The sequence below is a fragment of the Heterodontus francisci genome, chromosome 18, assembly GCF_036365525.1.
Source record: "Heterodontus francisci isolate sHetFra1 chromosome 18, sHetFra1.hap1, whole genome shotgun sequence".
NCBI classification, from domain to species: domain Eukaryota; kingdom Metazoa; phylum Chordata; class Chondrichthyes; order Heterodontiformes; family Heterodontidae; genus Heterodontus; species Heterodontus francisci.
This window is the reverse complement of record NC_090388.1, coordinates 65,293,754-65,311,293: the sequence shown is the minus strand read 5'-3', so window position 1 is coordinate 65,311,293 and position 17,540 is coordinate 65,293,754. Positions and strand designations below refer to the sequence as shown.

At 43.5% G+C, this 17,540-nt stretch overlaps 1 protein-coding gene across 1 annotated transcript in view; it reads left to right on the top strand.

Moving 5' to 3' along the window:
- Positions 1–17,540, top strand: part of LOC137379878 (V-type proton ATPase subunit S1-like) — a 78,372-nt gene that overhangs the window by 25,530 nt on the left and 35,302 nt on the right. The window lies entirely within an intron of this gene.

Genomic DNA, 17,540 nt, shown 5'->3' with positions numbered 1-17,540 from the left:
GGGATTAGTGTAGGGTTAGTATAAATGGGTGGTTGATGTTCGGCACAGACTCGGTGGGCCGAAGGGCCTGTTTCAGTGCTGTATCTCGATCTAATCGATCTAATCACTCCCAGAGCGTGGTTGCTGATATTGATGGATGGGAGCATTTCTGACGTCCTGTCCCATGATGTTCGTTTTCTTGAGGCTGATGGTTAGGCCAAATTCGTTGCAGGCAGCCACAATCCTGTCAATGAGTCTCTGCAGACACTCTTCTGTGTGGGATGTTAATGCAGCATCGTCAGCAAAGAGGAGTTCCCTGATGAGGACCTTCCGTACTTTGGTCTTTGCTCTAAGATGGGCAAGGGTGAACAACCTGCCATCTGATCTTGTGTGGAAGAAAATTCCTTCTTCTGAAGACTTGAACGAATGTGAGAACAGCAGGGAGAAGAAGATCCCAAACAGTGTTGGTGCGAGAACACAGCCCTGTTTCACGCCACTCAGGATAGGAAAGGGATCTGATGAGGCACCGCTATGCTGAATTGTGCCTTTCATATTGTTATGGAATGAGGTGATGATACTTAGTAGCTTTGGTGGACATCCGATCTTTGCGAGTAGTCTGAAGAGACCATGTCTGCTGACAAGGTCAAAGGCTTTGGTGACATCAATGAAAGCAACGGAGAGGGGCATCTGTTTTTTGCGGCATTTCTCCTGTAGCTGGTGAAGGGAGAACAGCATGTCAACGGTGGGTCTCTCTGCTCGAAAGCCGCACTGTGCCTCAGGGTAGACATATGCTCAGCCAGCTTCTGGAGTTTGTTTAAAACGACTCGAGCGAAGACTTTCCCCACTATGCTGAGCAGGGAGATTCCACGGTAGTTGTTGCAATCACCGCGGTCACCCTTGTTCTTATAGAGGGTGATGATATTGGCATCGCGCATGTCCTGTGGTACTGCTCCCTCGTCCCAGCACAGGCAAAGCAGATCATGGAGTGCTGAGAGTATAGCAGGCTTGGCACTCTTGATTATTTCAGGGGAAATGCTGTCCTTTCCAGGGGCTTTTCCACTGGCTAGAGAATCAATGGCATCACTGAGTTCCGATTTTGTTGGCTGTTCGTCCAGCTTATCCATGACTGGTAGAGACTGGGCTGCACTGAGGGCGGTATCAGTGACAACATTTTCCCTTGAGTACAGTTCTAGGTAGTGCTACACCCAGCGGTCCATTTGCTTGCGTTGGTCAGTGATCGTTTCCCCTGATTTAGACTCGAGGGGGGCGATCTTCTTGATGATTGGCCCAAAAGCTCTCTTAATGCCATCATACATTCCTCTGATGTTTCCGGTGTTGGAGGTCAGCTGAATACGACTGCATAGGTGTTGCCAGTAGTCATTTGCACAGCGCCTGGCTGTTCTTTGTGCATCGCTTCTGGCTACGGATGTTAACTCGCTGGGGGCTTTCTTGTAGTTCAACAGAGCAGTACGCTTAGCGGCTATGACAGGTTCTAGCTCTTCAAAATGAGATTGAAACCAGTCTGCATTCTGCTTCTCACGTTTGCCAAAGGTGGTCATTGCTGAGTCATACATGGCGTCTCTGATGTGGGCCCACTTGGTCTCTGCATACCCTGCAGGAGTGCTTTGAAGGGCTTTTTCAAGTGAATTTAGAAACTTATGTAACAGCTGTGGATGAGAAATACAAAGACAGAAATACAAAGAGTGATATCACAGGAAAACTGCAAGTTCATTGGTTGGTAAGTAACTGCTAGTTGCATTACCTATTCTCAGTTGATTTCAGATTAAAGGTGAATAGGAGAAATATTTTACAAATTAAAATCTAAAGACCAGTCGGAAATTTAAAAAACAAATTAAAATCTAATTAAATAAAATAGAGATGCAGGGCCAGGCGATGTGTTGCACCTGCATGATGTGGGAGCTGGTGGACCCCATTGTGATTCCTAGTGACCACATCTGTAGCAAGTGTTGGCTGCTCGAGGAACTCCGGCTCAGAGTTGATGAGCTGGAGTCTGAGCTTCGGACACTGCGATACATCAGGGAGGGGGAGAGTTACCTGGACGCTGTGTTTCAGGAGACAATCACACCCCTTAGATTAACTACCTTGAATTCGGCCAGTGGTCAGGGACAGGAGGGTGTGACTATGAGTGAGGCAGGTAGAGGGATCCAGGAGGTAGTGTTGCAGGAGCTTCAATCCTTGTCCTTGTCCAACAGGTTCGAGATTCTTGCTCCCTGTATGGATGAGAGCAGGGACTGTAGGGAGGATGAGCAAACTGACCATAGCACCGTGGTACAGGGAGCCATTCAAGTGGGGGGAAGAAAAGAGAAATGTAGTCGTAATCGGGGATAGTATAGTTAGGGAAATAGACACTGTTCTCTGTAGCCAGGATCAAGAGTCCCGAAGGCTGTGTTGCCTACTTGGTGCCAGGGTTCAGGATATCTCATCTGGGCTGCAGAGGAACTTGGAGTGGGAGGGGAAAGATCCAGTTGTTGTGGCCCACGTAGGTACCAACGATATAGTTAGAATGAGGATAGAGGTCCTGCTGAGGGAATATGAGCAGTTAGGGGCTAAATTTAAAATCAGAACCAAAAAGGTAATCATCTCCAGATTACAACCTGAGCCACGAGCTAATTGGCACAGGGTCAATAAAATGAAAGAGGTAAATGCGTGGCTCAAAGATTGGTGTAGGAGAAATGGATTTGAATTCATGGGACATTGGCACCAGTACTGGGGAAGGAGGGAGCTGTTCCGATGGGACAGGTTCTACCTGAATCATGCTGGGACCAGAGTCCTGGTGAATTGCATAACTAGGGCTGCAGCAAGGGCTTTAAATTAAATAGTGGGGAGGAGGGTTCAAACAAACAAACAAACAAAGAACAGTACAGCACAGGAACAGGCCATTCGGCCCTCCAAGCCTGCGCCGATCTTGATGCCTGCCTAAACTAACACCTTCTGCACTTCCGGGGCCCATATCCCTCTATTCCCTTCCTATTCATATATTTGTCAAGATGTCTCTTAAACGTCGCTATCGTATCTGCTTCCACCACTTCCCCTGGCAGCAAGTTCCAGGCACTCACCACCCTCTGTGTAAAAAACTTGCCTCGCACATCCCCTCTAAACTTTGCCCCTCGCACTTTAAACCTGTGTCCCCTCGTAACTGACTCTTCCACACTGGGAAAAAGCTTCTGACTATCCGCTCTGTCCATGCCTCTCATAACTTTGTAAACCTCTATCATGTCGCCCCTCCACCTCCGTTGTTCCAGTGAAAACAATCTGAGTTTTTCCAACCTCTTCTCATAGCTAATGCCCTCCAGACCAGGCAACATCCTGGTAAACCTCCTCTGTACCCTCTCCAAAGCCTCCACGTCCTTCTGGTAGTGTGGCGACCAGAATTGCACGCAATATTCTAAGTGTGGCCTAACTAAGGTTCTGTACAGCTGCAACATGACTTGCCAATTTTTATACTCTATGCCCCGACCGATGAAGGCAAGCACGCCGTATGCCTTCTTGACTACCTTATCCACCTGCGTTGCCACTTTCAGTGACCTGTGGACCTGTACGCCCAGGTCCCTCTGCCTGTCAATACTCCTAAGGGTTCTGCCATTTACTGTATACCTCCCACCTGCATTAGACCTTCCAAAATGCATTACCTCACATTTGTCCGGATTAAACTCCATCTGCCATTTCTCCGCCCAAGTCTCCCACTGATCTATATCCTGCTGTATCCTCTGACAATCCTCATCACTATCCGCAACTCCACCAACCTTTGTTCAGTTGCATGGAAAAATAGGAAGTCAAAGTTAACGAAGGTAGGAGTGCAGGTTAGTGATGAGGCTGATTGTTACCAGAAAATAAAAGGTAAGGACAGAATGTGTGAACGTCATATTGCACCAAGGAATCGTACAAGAGTAGGGAAATTTAACAATAGAACAAACTTAAAAGCTTTGTATCTGAATGCACAAAGCATTTGGAATAAAATTAATGAGTAAACAGCGCAAATAGAGACAAATGGATGTAATTTTGTGGCGATTACTGAGATGTAGTTGCAGGGAAACCAGGTTTGGGAATTGAATATCCAAGGGTACTCAGTATTTCAGAAGGATAGGCAGGAAGGAAAAGGCAGTAGCTTTGTTAGTGAAGGAAGAGATCAGTGCTGTAGTGAGAAATGATATAGGCACTGGAGATTAGGACGTAGAATCAGTCTGGGTAGAAATAAGAAATAGCAAGGGAAAGAAATCCCTGGTGGGAGTAATCTATTGGTCCCAAACATTAGTTCTGCAGTGGGGCACAGTATAAACCAGGAAATACTGGGGGCTTGTAAGAAAGGTAAGGCAATAATCATGAGTGATTTTAATATGCATATAGACTGGATTAATCAAATTGGCAAGGGTAGCCTCGAAAGAGTGTTCATTGAATGCATTAGAGATTGCTTTTTGGAGCAATATGTTGTGGAACCAACCAGGGAGCAGGCTATTCTAGATTTGGTATTATGTAATGAGGTGGGATTAATTAATGATCTCATACTTAAGGATCCTCTAGGGAAGAGTGATCATAGCATGCTAGAATTTCAAATTCAGTTTGAGGGCGAGAAACTGGAGTCCCACACTAGCATTCTGGAGTTAAACAAAGGTAATTACATAGGCATGAGGACAGATTTGGCCCTAGTGGACTGGGCAGGAAGACTAAAAGGTAAGACAGTTGATGAGCAGTGGCAGATGTTTAAGGAGATATTCAATTCCTCCCAACTAAAATATATTCCAGAGAGGAAGATAGATTCTAAGAGGGGGAAAAACATGCATGGCTAAGCAAGGAATTTAAGGATAACAAAGACAAAAACTAAGGCATACCATATTGCAAAGGCCAGTGGCAGGCTGGAAGATTGGGAAACTTTTAAAGATCAACACCAAAAAAGTAATAAAATGAGCAAAGGTAAATTATGAAAGAAAACTAGCGCAAAATATAAAAACAAATAGCAAAAGCTTCTATAAGTATATAAAAGGGAAGAGAGTAGCTAAAGTGAATGTTGGTCCCTTGGAGGATATGACTGGGGTGTTAATAGTGGGGAACACAGAAATGGCGGAGACACTAAGTCAATCAGTTTTCACGGTGGAGGACACTGGTACCATCCCAATAGTAACAGGTAATGCAGAGGTTATAGAAAAGGAGGAACTTAGAACAATCATCATCACTAGGGAAGAGGTACTGAGCAAACTATTGGGGTTGAAGGCAGACAATTTCCCAGGGCCTGATGGCCTACATCCTAGGGTCTTAAAGGAAGTGGCAGCAGAGATGGTGGATCCATTGGTCATATTATTCCAAAATTCCCTGGATGCAGGGAAGGTTCCAGTGGATTGGAAAAATGCTAATATATTGCCCTTATTCAAAAAGGGAGGGAGGCAGAAAGTAGGAAATTAAAGACCAGTTAGTTTAACATCTGTCGTTGGGAAATAGTTAGAATCCATTATTAAGGAAGTAATTGCAGGACATTTAGAAAGTCAAAACGCAATCCATCAGTCAGCATGGTTTTATGAAGGGTAAATCGTGTTTGACTAATTTGAAGATGTAACAAGTAAAATGGATAATGGGGATCCTGTAGATATAGTATATCTGGACTTCCAGAAGGCATTTGATAAGGTGCTGCACAAAAGGTTAATACACGAGGTAAGATCACATGGGGTTAGGGGCAATTTATTAGTTTGGATAAAGGATTGGCTAACCAACAGAAAATAGAGAGTCGGGATAAATGGGTTCTTTTCTGGTTGGCAAGATGTAACTAGTGGGGTGCCACAGGGTTCGGTCCTCTGGCCCCAACTATTTACAATTCATATTAATGACTTGGATAAAAGGTACAGTAGCCAAATTTGCAGATGACACTAAAATAGGTGGGATAGTAAGTTGCAATAAAGGAATAAGAAATTTACAAATGGATATGGATAGGTTAGGTGAATGGGTCAAAATTTGGCAGATGGAATTTAATGTGAATAAGTGTGAGGTTATCCATTTTGGTCAGAAGAATAGAAAGGCAAATTATCTAAATGGAGAGAAACTTCAGAGTGCTTCGGTGCAGAGGGATCTGGGTGTCCTCGTGCATGAATCGCAGAAAACTAGCATGCAGGTGCAGCAGGTAATAAGGAAGGCAAATGGAATTTTGGCATTTATTGCTAAAGGAATAGACTATAAAAGTATGGAAGTGTTGCTGCAACTGTACAAAGCATTAGTGAGACCGCACCTGGAGTATTGCGTACAGTTTTGGTCTCCTTACTTAAGGAGGGATGTAGTTGCATTGGAGACAGTTCAGAGGAGGTTCACGAGATTGATTCCAGAGATGAGGGGTTTGTCTTATGAAGAGAGATTGAGTAGTTTAGGCCTTTACTCTCTGGAGTTTAGAAGAATGAGAGGAGATCTAATTGAGGTATATAATATGATTAAGGGGATTGACAAAGCAGACGTAGAGAGGATGCTTCCTCTTGTGGGGCAATCTAAACGAGAGGTCATAGTTTTAGGATAATGGGTAACAAATTTAAAACAGAGATGAGGAGAAATTACTTCTCTCAAAGGGTCGTGAGTCATTGGAATTCACCACCCCAGAGTGCAGTGGATGCCGGGACATTGAGTAAATTTAAGGAGGAGATAGACAGATTTTTAATTAGTAATGAGTTGAAGGGTTATGGAGAACAGGCAGGAAAGTGGAGTTGAGGCCGAGATGAGATCAGCCATGATTGTATTGAATGGCAGAGCAGGCTTGAGGGGCTGAATTGCCTACTCCTGCTCCTAGTTCTTATGTTCTTAAGTGGCCAATTAACTGCCCACCACCGCTGGTAAAACCAGACAGGCTTCTTGCAGGCTGGGTGGGGGTTGCCCTCCTGATCAGGCATCCCCTGTGCCCCACGAAGGGCCACCCCTGAAGCCCCATCTGCCCCCAATGCACAACACTCCCAACCAACCCCACTTGCCTTGCCAGTGCCCGGCTGATTGTCCCCGGTGAGGCCCTAAATACTTACCCGAGTTCTGGGGCGGTCCTTCTTCTTGCTTCTGATAGCTGGGTGTAGTTCCATCAGTGGTCACCACTCCCTCTGCTGGGACTATGAGCTGCTGGCCCGCTGATTGGCTGGCAGCTACATTAGGTGGGACCTCCTGCCTCAAGCAGGTGGAGGTCCCGCCAAGGCCATTTAAGGGCCCTAGGAGCGAAAAATCTGGGCCTGGTTCTCCAGGCCCAGCAGAGGCCAGCTCGCCACCGACTTTTTGGCCAGTGGGCGGGACCTTCTGCCCAACGTAAAATTCCGGCCTAAGTTTATGTAGTATGGAAGATGGGAGGCTGGACAGGAGAGCATTGGAATAGACCTCCACTGCGCTTCTGCTGGCCCTGAAAAGAAGAATATGCATTTATGGAGACCTTTCTCAACAGTATCCCAAATTACTTCACAGCTAGTGAGGTACTTTTGAAGGGGAGTCATTGTTGTGATGTGGGGAAATACATGAGCTAATTTGCACACAGCAAAAAATGCACAAACAGCAATGAGATAAATGAGCTGATAACCTACTTTTGGTGATGTTGGTTGAGCAAACAATATTAGCTGGGACACTTGGGACAAATCCCCTGCTCTTCTTTGAATAGTGCCATGTGATCTTTCATATCTATCTGAGAGTACAGGTGGACCTTGATTTAACTTCTCATTCCAAAAGACAGCATCTATAGCGTGGAACACTATAGTGATGGGTCAGCTTGGATTATATGCTCAAGTCTGTTGAGTGAACCTTGAATCCATAAGCATCTGACTGAGGAGTGCCACCACTGAGCCAAGGCTGACACCTGTCACTGCTCAGAATTACAATTACAAGAGTCTCAACCATTCTGTAACTCTCTTCAATTTTTTTAAAATTCCATTAAAAAAATCTTTAGATACCAGTGAGGTCTAATAGTGCACCATACAGCAACTTCTGCAGGCCAGTATTTTGTATACTTAGACTAATGCATGTAACCAAGGATTCAGGGAATTGCTCATTGTTCCTTACTCAAAGTATATGCACTCAACATCAGGGCAATGTTGTGAGTGAGATTCTTGATCAGTAAGAGTGAGGCTGATTTGAAGCACAATGGAGCTACCTTTATTTTTCAAGTAAAACAATGAAATAGGTGGATTTTTAAAAACCTAAGTAAGTGAATTGCTTTGCAAACAAGTGAGATTTGGACTATTCTGTACACATGCAAACAAGAAATCACTGCACATCTAATTGACTGAAACACTACAGCAGATTACCTTGCTGTTAATAATTCTTGTTAGCATGCATTAACTACTTGGGTCTCAAACTATTGTCTACGAGGACTCCTGAAGAACATACTCAAATCAGAATAAAACTCTTTTTAAAGAATAATAAGAGTTATTGTATGCTGCTGTGACCTGATTGTAATGTTCAAACCACTAAAACCAGATGTCACTGACAGCACAAGATAAGATGATTGACTTCTCACAATTAATCTATGTTTAAACATAAGTTGCAAATGACTGAAGAGATTATTCATAAACTGCTGAATGCTCTATCAGTTAACTGTCTAACCTATCACAAACAATTAAATCAGCTTCTCTGGCAAAAGGGATATTCCTGATATTGGCAGTACAGATAACTGGGGACAACTTTCCTTAGATTGAGTTCAGTTGTGTAATGAGATGTGACTGAAGTCTTCATTTTAGGGTGACCTTTTTACATGCAGAGAAATGAAAAAAGCTTGCAAAATGTCACAAAATGGCATTATGCCAATTAAAACAGCTCCTTATGGCATATGGAAAAGAAGGGGAAAGGCAAAGATACTTGCTCACTAATAACTACTTTTTTAATTTTTTTTTATTTTTTTATTTCCAAAATATACTTTATTTATAAAAATCTGTGAAAAATTACATTGCCAAACAGTTTCAAACAGCACCAAAAAATACAAACATTGCAAGGGAGATCAGTTTCCTTCAATACAGTCATGAGTTGCTTCACAACCCTTCCATTTCACATTTGTCATGTCAATTACAGTTTTACATTTACAGCAAATGAAAATTTTCCCGATACAGTTCGAGGGGTTTCCCATGGATCCAGCCCCTCAGTTCAGCTTGGTGGGGGGACCTTACACTGTGGTCTTTCCCCATTGAGCCTTTGCTGCGGCTGCCCCAAGCTTTAGTGCGTCCCTCAGCATGTCGTCCTGGACCTTGGAATGTGCCAGTCTGCAACATTCGGTGGTGGACAACTCTTTGCGCTGGAAGACCAGCAAGTTTCGGGCAGACCAAAGGGCGTCTTTCACCGAATTGATAGTCCTCCAGCAGCAGTTGATGTTTGTCTCGGTGTGCGTCCCTGGGAACAGCCCGTAGAGCACAGACTCCTGTGTTACAGAGCTGCTTGGGATGAACCTCGACAAAAACCACTGCATCTCTTTCCACACCTGCTTTGCAAAGACACATTCCAGGAGGAGGTGGACAACCGTCTCTTCCCCACCACAGCCACCGCAGGGGCATTGCGCGGAGGGGGCGAGACTTCGGGCGTGCAGGAAGGATCTGACGGGGAGGGCCCTTCTCACCACCAGCCAAGCTACATCTTGGTGCTTGTTTGAAAGTTCTGGTGATGAGGCATTCCGCCAAATGACTTTGGCGGTCTGCTCGGGGAACCATCCGACAGGAACCCCCGTCTCCTTTTCCCATAGGGCCTTGAGGACATTCGGTGCAGACCACTGCCTGATGGACCGGTGGTCAAAGGTGTTTTCCTGCAGAAACTGCTCACTAATACTACTGAAGGGGTTTTCAGTTGTTCATCCCTAATAGAATTTACCTGACAGCTTTTAATGGGATTGACCTACAGACTAGGACCCTCCTTCATGTCAAAATGACTCTTCTTGAAGGGGAAACAAAGAGGAAGAAAACTTTTTCTATTTTTTATAAAAATGTAATAATCGACAATCAGAATCTGGGCTGGCAGCAATTTTACTGCAATTGAATTTGTGATGCACAAATCCAATTATGCTAATGGCGAAAAAACAATCATCTGAAATAGTAGAAGTATAATGGAAAAACATGCAAATGCAAGAAATCCAATAACACTGACAGCATAACTTTTAATGAATTTAGCTTATGTTGGAACTTGCTGTTTTAATGTGGTATTTTGACTTATTTATTCCATTTATAGAGTAAACTAACATATCAATCCCAAGGTTTAACCTTCAAGGAAATATGGAAAAATAAAAAATCTCAAGACCAGAAAAAAATCATGGTTCCCCTTCCTGCAAACCTGACAGTTGTAATCGATGATTTGTTTCTCTTCAAAGATATTTGTCCAATTTTACCTACTGGAGGAAATAACATTCTGATTTGTTCTTTACAATGAACTGCTGTTGATATATTATACTCATTAGTTCTAATGGTTGTGAATTAATGACATTCACATGTTTAATGCTGTATATTTTCTGTCCAGTCTTAATATGCAAGAAATTAAGGAAAAACTTGAACATTTTGGATGTAAAGGAAATGAGCCCCCAGGTGTGGACACTGTGCATGTCTGTAATAAATGATTTAAGACACAAGAACATAGGAAATATGATCTGGAGTAGGTCATTTGGCCCTTCAAGCTTGCATTGCCATTCAACAAGATCATGGCTGATCTTCTACCTCAACTCCATCTTGCCATACTATCCTCAAATCCTTTAATTCCCTTAGTACCCAAAAATCTATCAAACTCTGTCTTGAATATACTTAACGACTGAGCATCCACAGCTTTCTGCAGTAGAGAATTCATAACCCTTTGAGAGAAGAAATGTCTCCTCATCTCAGTCACATCAGATTTTGACCATACTTATAATTCAGTGTAGTTATCACTAAAAACAGCAGGGTAAAGGCACTGCTGTGAACTTACATAATGTTTTTTTTCTTATTTTCTGTAAAACATTATTAAAATGAATGCTGTAATACTTGGACTGTGAAACTATTTAAAAGCAGATGGTAAGATGTGAAAATATAGAACCATAGGGCTCCATCCTTCCCCCAGGCCACTTTCTCGGGGGTGGAATGGAGCGGTGGCTTGCAGCACTTAAAGGTCTATTAAGATCTGTTAATGGAGGCTGTTTTGATTTTCGAGTCAGCCTCCAGGTCCCCACAGGTGGTAGGGGACAGTTTAACTGCCTGGACGCAGCCTCCGGGCAACAGACCGTGGTGGAGGGGGAATGGGGGCCAATGCTCCAGCTGGCCTTAGAGGCCATCCTCCTGCCTGCTTGTGTTCAGCAGCAGCTGCAGGCCGCCCCCTGGAGAGGTTCTGACATCCATCATTTTTCTGCCCATTTCCACCATTCTTTTTATGCCCTTCTGATGTCTGCTACTATCCTCCTCACTATTTACTACCTTGCCAAGTTTTATATTATCTACAAACTTTGTAGTTGTAATCTCTATACCCACGTCCAGGTCATTTATATATAACAAGTAAAATAATTGTCCTAATACTGATCCTTGGGGGATTCCACTTCATACTTCTCTCCAGTTAAATAAAGACATTCATCACCACTACTGTCTGTCCCCCATCCTGTAGCCAATTACGTACCCAAGTTACCTTTAACTCCATGAGCTTCTATTTTGCAAATATGTGTTCCATGGTACTTTATCAAACGCCTTTTGAAAGTCCATATCTGCATCTATTGCTCTACTTTTATTTACCCTCCCTGTTACTTCATCCAAGAATTCAATCAGAATTTAGTCAGACACAATTTGCCTTTAACAAATCTGTGCTGGCTGTCTCTTATTTGCAACATATTTGCACATTTTTTCTTTCCTAATCCTTAAATCTGTTCATGTCATCATAATTGTAAAGCAGACATAAGCTGCTCAAAGAAACACTCTCCTCTGCTCTGCTGGTTTCCCCTGATGAGAGTCTGCCATATGTGTTTCTGTTCAAATACTTTGTATGATTTATTTAATTATTCCCAGATCTTCTTGTATTAACAGAGCTACCAGCCCTTAAGTTTTTCTAAACATTTTAAATCAGCATTTGAAGCAGATGTCCATCTTCAGCCTTGAACCATGTATCCATTATATATCTTTCCTAATACTTTGTCTTCAAGCTCCAGTAACTTGCTTGTGATATGTGCATTTTTATTGTAACCGCTTAACTTTGTCAATATTATATTAATCCTACTATGAGGTCCTTCTTTATTCAGTATACTTAGTTTCTTAACATCACCTCCCCATTGCAACCATTTATCCTATTAGTTTTCTTCCATCTCATGCTTCCCTCTCCTCACTTTACACTTTTCTAGTTTAGATGTTTCCTAATTACTATCGGGTGAAGAGGGATCGAAAGTCTCCCCTCTTGTCCCTCTCCATGTTTTACTACAACAGGGTTTATTTCTTTTAAACAGTGGATATGCTTACCAATAGAGTGTTTTTTTTAACCCTTTATGTTGTTTGGGCTGTGGTGGGAGCAACACACTGTTAATTCAGTCCTGTCACTCCACAGTTTGCAGCATATTATAAATTTTTACCAAAATTGGAAAAACAGCCAAATTAAACACTCTATTATCCCCAGAATGAAACAGACAAAACCAGGCATCGTTAAACAACAAATTAACTATTTATTTAAAAAAAACAAATCTTAAACACTATTAAGATAAACCTCTGTCTAAAGACCTTATAACTTCTCAATTTAATTTAACTCCCACATTCCCACTCATACATTCAAAAATAACAATTAACTGTTTTTTCAGCGTGTAGTTTTTAAGATTAGCTGTCTGTTAAGAATAAAACAAATAAGTAATTTTTTTGTGTTTTATGTTCCCAGTGAATGAGGTCTTCTGATGTGAAAATAATTAAAGTTCACTCAAAGTCTTTATCTGGATTTGATGAAAATACTCTGTTCTTGATAGGCAAACAGTTCGGTTTCAGTAGCAGTAAACAGTTCTTTCAACGATGAGCACAGTAATACAAATAATTTGTTGCAAAAGAAAAGCTTTTCTTCCTTACTCAGGGAATTAACTTGGCTCATAGCTTTGTAGAAATTTTTCTTGAGAGAGAATAAAACAACTCCTTTTCTCTTCAGTTCCTCACTGGAAAGTCTCTGAGAACTAACTAGTTTCAGCTGGTTCCTGCCAGCTCCACACACAGTCAAAATGGACACATCTTACCATATGACCTGCTGTTGCTCAGGGTAACCAAAAATGAAGCTGTGGTATACTGTGTCTCCAGATTTCTAGAAGGTGCACTTTTTTAACAGGCGCACACACATTTTTTTAAAATCCGGGTAGAAAAAAGTAATACAAGTCCATGACAATGTGTTATGATCATAAAAAAAAAATGGACAGGTTTTCTTGAGTTTAAACAAGAAAGAGGTTAGATTATAGTACTTAAAACCAAAAACCCAATCTAAGTAAAATGGTAAACTATGCTCCAACTTTCACACACATACACAACGCACACGCACACGCACACGCACACATGAGAATCACACATGCAAAAAGGTTACAGAATGAAGAAAAATAGATTGGTTGGATTAGAGTCAGGAACAATAAAAAAGAATATATAGTCTGTGGAGTCCGGTAATTCAGTTGTCTTCTGGATGAATTCAGTGGACCTGAAGTTTCTGGTTGGTAGAGGTGGCCACTTGGTTCAGGGTTTTCTTGGAGATGGATTTGCAGATGGTTTTCTTCATGGGGTCTCTGTCTGCAACAATGATAGGTTTGGATGATTTGCAGCCAGCAGGCAAGGTTCGAACTTTGAGAGAGAGAGAGGGAGAGACCCCAGCTGGGTCCTGCATGGGTTAAACTCAGGTGCTTGTCTGTCTGTAGTGAGAAGGGGCTTCAAGTTTCACACAGATAGAGAGAGTGTCACATGATAGTCCAGTGTATTTTCTCTTTTGCAAATTAATTGGATCATGCCTAAGAATTCCAATCTCTCAGGGTCCAATTGTTCCAGGATTACCCTTTGAATGGATCATCTCCACCAATGTTAATGTTCCAAGATTGCCTTTAATGTTTTGTTAATGAAGGCAGGACCAGGTAATCTATTTTAATATTCTCACCATTGTTCTGGATGAGGACGCACCAGACCATCGTCTCCACCTAGATAGCTTGGAATGCAAGGTATTTAGATGCAAATTGCAGTGGTCATTTTAGCTGCTCGCAGTGATCTTTTATCAGTTCCCTGTATCCTGCTTTCTTTTTTTCAGGAAATGTACCCAGTTGCAGCTCCTCACAGACCACATGGATCGGTTGGAGCAGCAACTGGATGCACTTAGGAGCATGCAGGTGGCAGAAAGCATCATAGACAGGAGTTTTAGAGAAGTGGTTACACCCAAGGTGCAGGCAGATAGATGGGTGACCGCTCGAAGGGGCAGGCAGTCAGTGCAGGAATCCCCTGTGGCTTTCTCCCTCTCTAACAAGTATACCGTTTTGGATACTGTTGAGGGGGATGGCCTATCAGGGGAAAACAACAGCAGCAGCCAGAGCAGTGGCACCATGGCTGGCACAGTTGTTCAGCAGGGAGGGACAAAGCGTAGATGAGCAATAGTTAGAGGGGACTGTATAGTCAGGGGCACAGATAGGCACTTCTGTGGACGTGAAAGAGACTCCAGGATGGTATGTTGCCTCCCTGGTGCCAGGGTCAAGGATGTCTCTGAATGGACAGAGGGCATTCTGAAGGGGGAGGGTGAACAGCCAGAGGTTGTAGTACGCATCGGTACCAATGACATAGGCAGGAAGAGTGAGGAGGTCCTGCAGGGGGAGTTCAGGGAGTTAGGTAGAAAGTTAAAAGACAGGATCTCTAGGGTTGTAATCTTGGGATTACTCCCTGTGCCACATGCCAGTGAGGCTAGAAATAGGAAGATAGTGCACCTAAACACGTGGCTAAACAGCTGGTGTAGGAGGGAGGGTTTCAGATATCTGGATCATTGGGATCTCTTCAGGGACGGGTGGGACCTGTACAAGAAGGACGGGTTGCATCTAAACTGGAGGGGCACAAATATCCTGGCTGTGAGGTTTGCTAGCGTCACTCGGGAGGGTTTAAATTAGTGTGGCAGGGGGGTGGGAACCAGAGCAGTAGGACAGCAGGTGAAATAACTGAGGGGGAGCTAGTAAATAAGGCCAGTAAGACTACGAGGAAGAGAAGGCAGGGAGGTGCTGCTGAGCACAGCGGGACATGTGGACTGAAGTGCATTTGTTTCATTGCGAGAAGTATAACAGGTAAGGCAGATGAACTTAGAGCTTGGATTAGTGCTTGGAACTATGATGTTGTTGCTATTACAGAGATTTGGTTGAGGGAAGGACAGGATTGGCATCTAAATGTTCCGGCATTTAGAAGCTTCAGGCAGGATAGAGAGGAATGTAAAAGGGGTGGGGGAGTTGCATTACTGGTTAAGGAGAATATCACAGCTGTACTGCGGAAGGACACCTCGGAGGGGTCATGCAACGAGGCAATATGGGTGGAGCTCAGAAATAGGAAGGGTGCAGTCACGATGTTGGGGGTTTACTACAGGCCTCCCAACAGCCAGCGGGAGGTAGAGGAGCAGATATGTAGACAGATTTAGGAAAGATGTAAAGGTAACAGGGTTGTAGTGGTGGGTGATTTTAACTTTCCCTAGATTGACTGGGACTCACTTACTGCTAGGGGCTTGGATGGGGCAGAATTTGTGAGGAGCATCCAGGAGGGCTTCTTGAAACAATATGTAAATAGTCCAACTAGGGATGGGGCCGTACTGGACCTGGTATTGGGGAATGAGCCCGGCCAGGTGGTCGAAGTTTCAGTAGGGTGACCATAATTCCGTAAGTTTTGAGGTACTTGTGGATAAGGATAAGAGTAGTCCTCGGGTGAGGGTGCTAAATTGGGGTTAATTATAACAATATTAGGCAGGAACTGAAGAATTTAGATTGGGGGCAGCTGTTTGAGGGTAAATCAACATCTGACATGTAGGAGTCCTTCAAACGTCAGTTGATTAGAGTCCAGGACCGGCATGTTCCTGTGAGGAAGAAGGATAAGTTTGGCAAGTTTCGGGAACCTTGGATAACGAGGGATAGTGTGAGCCGAGTCAAAAAGAAAAAGAAAGCATTCGTAAAGGCTCGAAGGCTGGGAACAGACGAAGCCCTTGAGGAATATAAAGAAAGTAGGAAGGAAGTTAAGCAAGGAGTCAGGAGGGCTAAAAGGGGTCATGAAAAGTCATTGGCAAACAGGATTAAGGAGAATCCCAAGGCTTTTTATACGTATATAAAGAGCAAGAGGGTAGCCAGGGAAAGGGTTGGCCCCACTGAAGGACAGAGGAGGGAATCTATGTGTGGAGCCAGAGGAAATGGGCGAGGTGCTAAATGAGTACTTTGCATCAGTATTCACCAAGGAGAAGGACTTGGTGGATGATGAGTCTAGGGAAGGGAGTGTAGATAGTCTGGGTCTTGTCGTTATCATAAAGGAGGTGGTGTTGGGCGTCTTGCAAAGCATTAAGGTAGATAAATCCCCAGGGCCTGATGGGATCTACCCCAGAATACTGAGGGAGGCAAGGGAAGAAATTGCTGGGGCCTTGACAGAAATCTTTGTATCCTCATTGGCTACAGGTGAGGTCCCAGAGGATTGAAGAATAGCCAATGTTGTTCCTTTGTTTAAGAAGGGTAGCAAGGATAATCCAGGAAATTATAGGCCGGTGAGCCTTACGTCAGTGGTAGGGAAATTATTAGAGAGGATTTACTCCCATTTGGAAACAAATGAACTTATTAGTGAGAGGCAGCATGGTTTTGTTAAGGGGAGGTCGTGTCTCACTAACTTGATTGAGTTTTTTGAGGAAGTGACGAAGATGATTGATGAAGGAAGGGCAGTGGATGTTGTCTATATGGACTTCAGTAAAGCCTTTGACAAGGTCCCTCATGGCAGACTGGTACAAAAGGTAAAGTCACACGAGATCAGAGGTGAGCTGGCAAGATGGATACAGAACTGGCTCGGTTATAGAAGACAGAGGGTAGCAGTGGAAGGGTGCTTTTCTGAATGGAGGGATGTGACTAGTGGTGTTCTGCAGGGATCGGTGCTGGGACCTTTGCTGTTTGTATTATATATAAATGATTTGGAGGAAAATGTAGCTGGTCTGATTAGTAAGTTTGCGGACGACACAAAGTTTGGTGGAGTTGCAGATAGTGATGAGGATTGTCAGAGGACACAGCAGGATATAGATCGGTTGGAGACTTGGGCGGAGAAATGGCAGATGGCGTTTAATTCGGACAAATATGAGGTAATGCATTTTGGAAGGTCTAATGCAGGTGGGAACTATACAGTAAATGGCAGAACCCTTAGGAGTATTGACAAGCAGAGAGATCTGTGCATACATGTCCACAGGTCACTGAAAGTGACAACGCAGGTGGATAAGGTAGTCAAGAAGGCATTCGGCATGCTTGCCTTCATCGGTCGGGGCATAGAGTATAAAAATAGGCAAGTCATGCTGCAGCTGTACAGAACTTTAGTTAGGCCACACTTAGAATATTGCATGCAATTCTGGTCACCACACTACCAGTAGGACGTGGAGGCTTTGGAGAGGGTACAGAAGAGGTTTACCAGGATGTTGCCTGGTCTGGAGGGCATTAG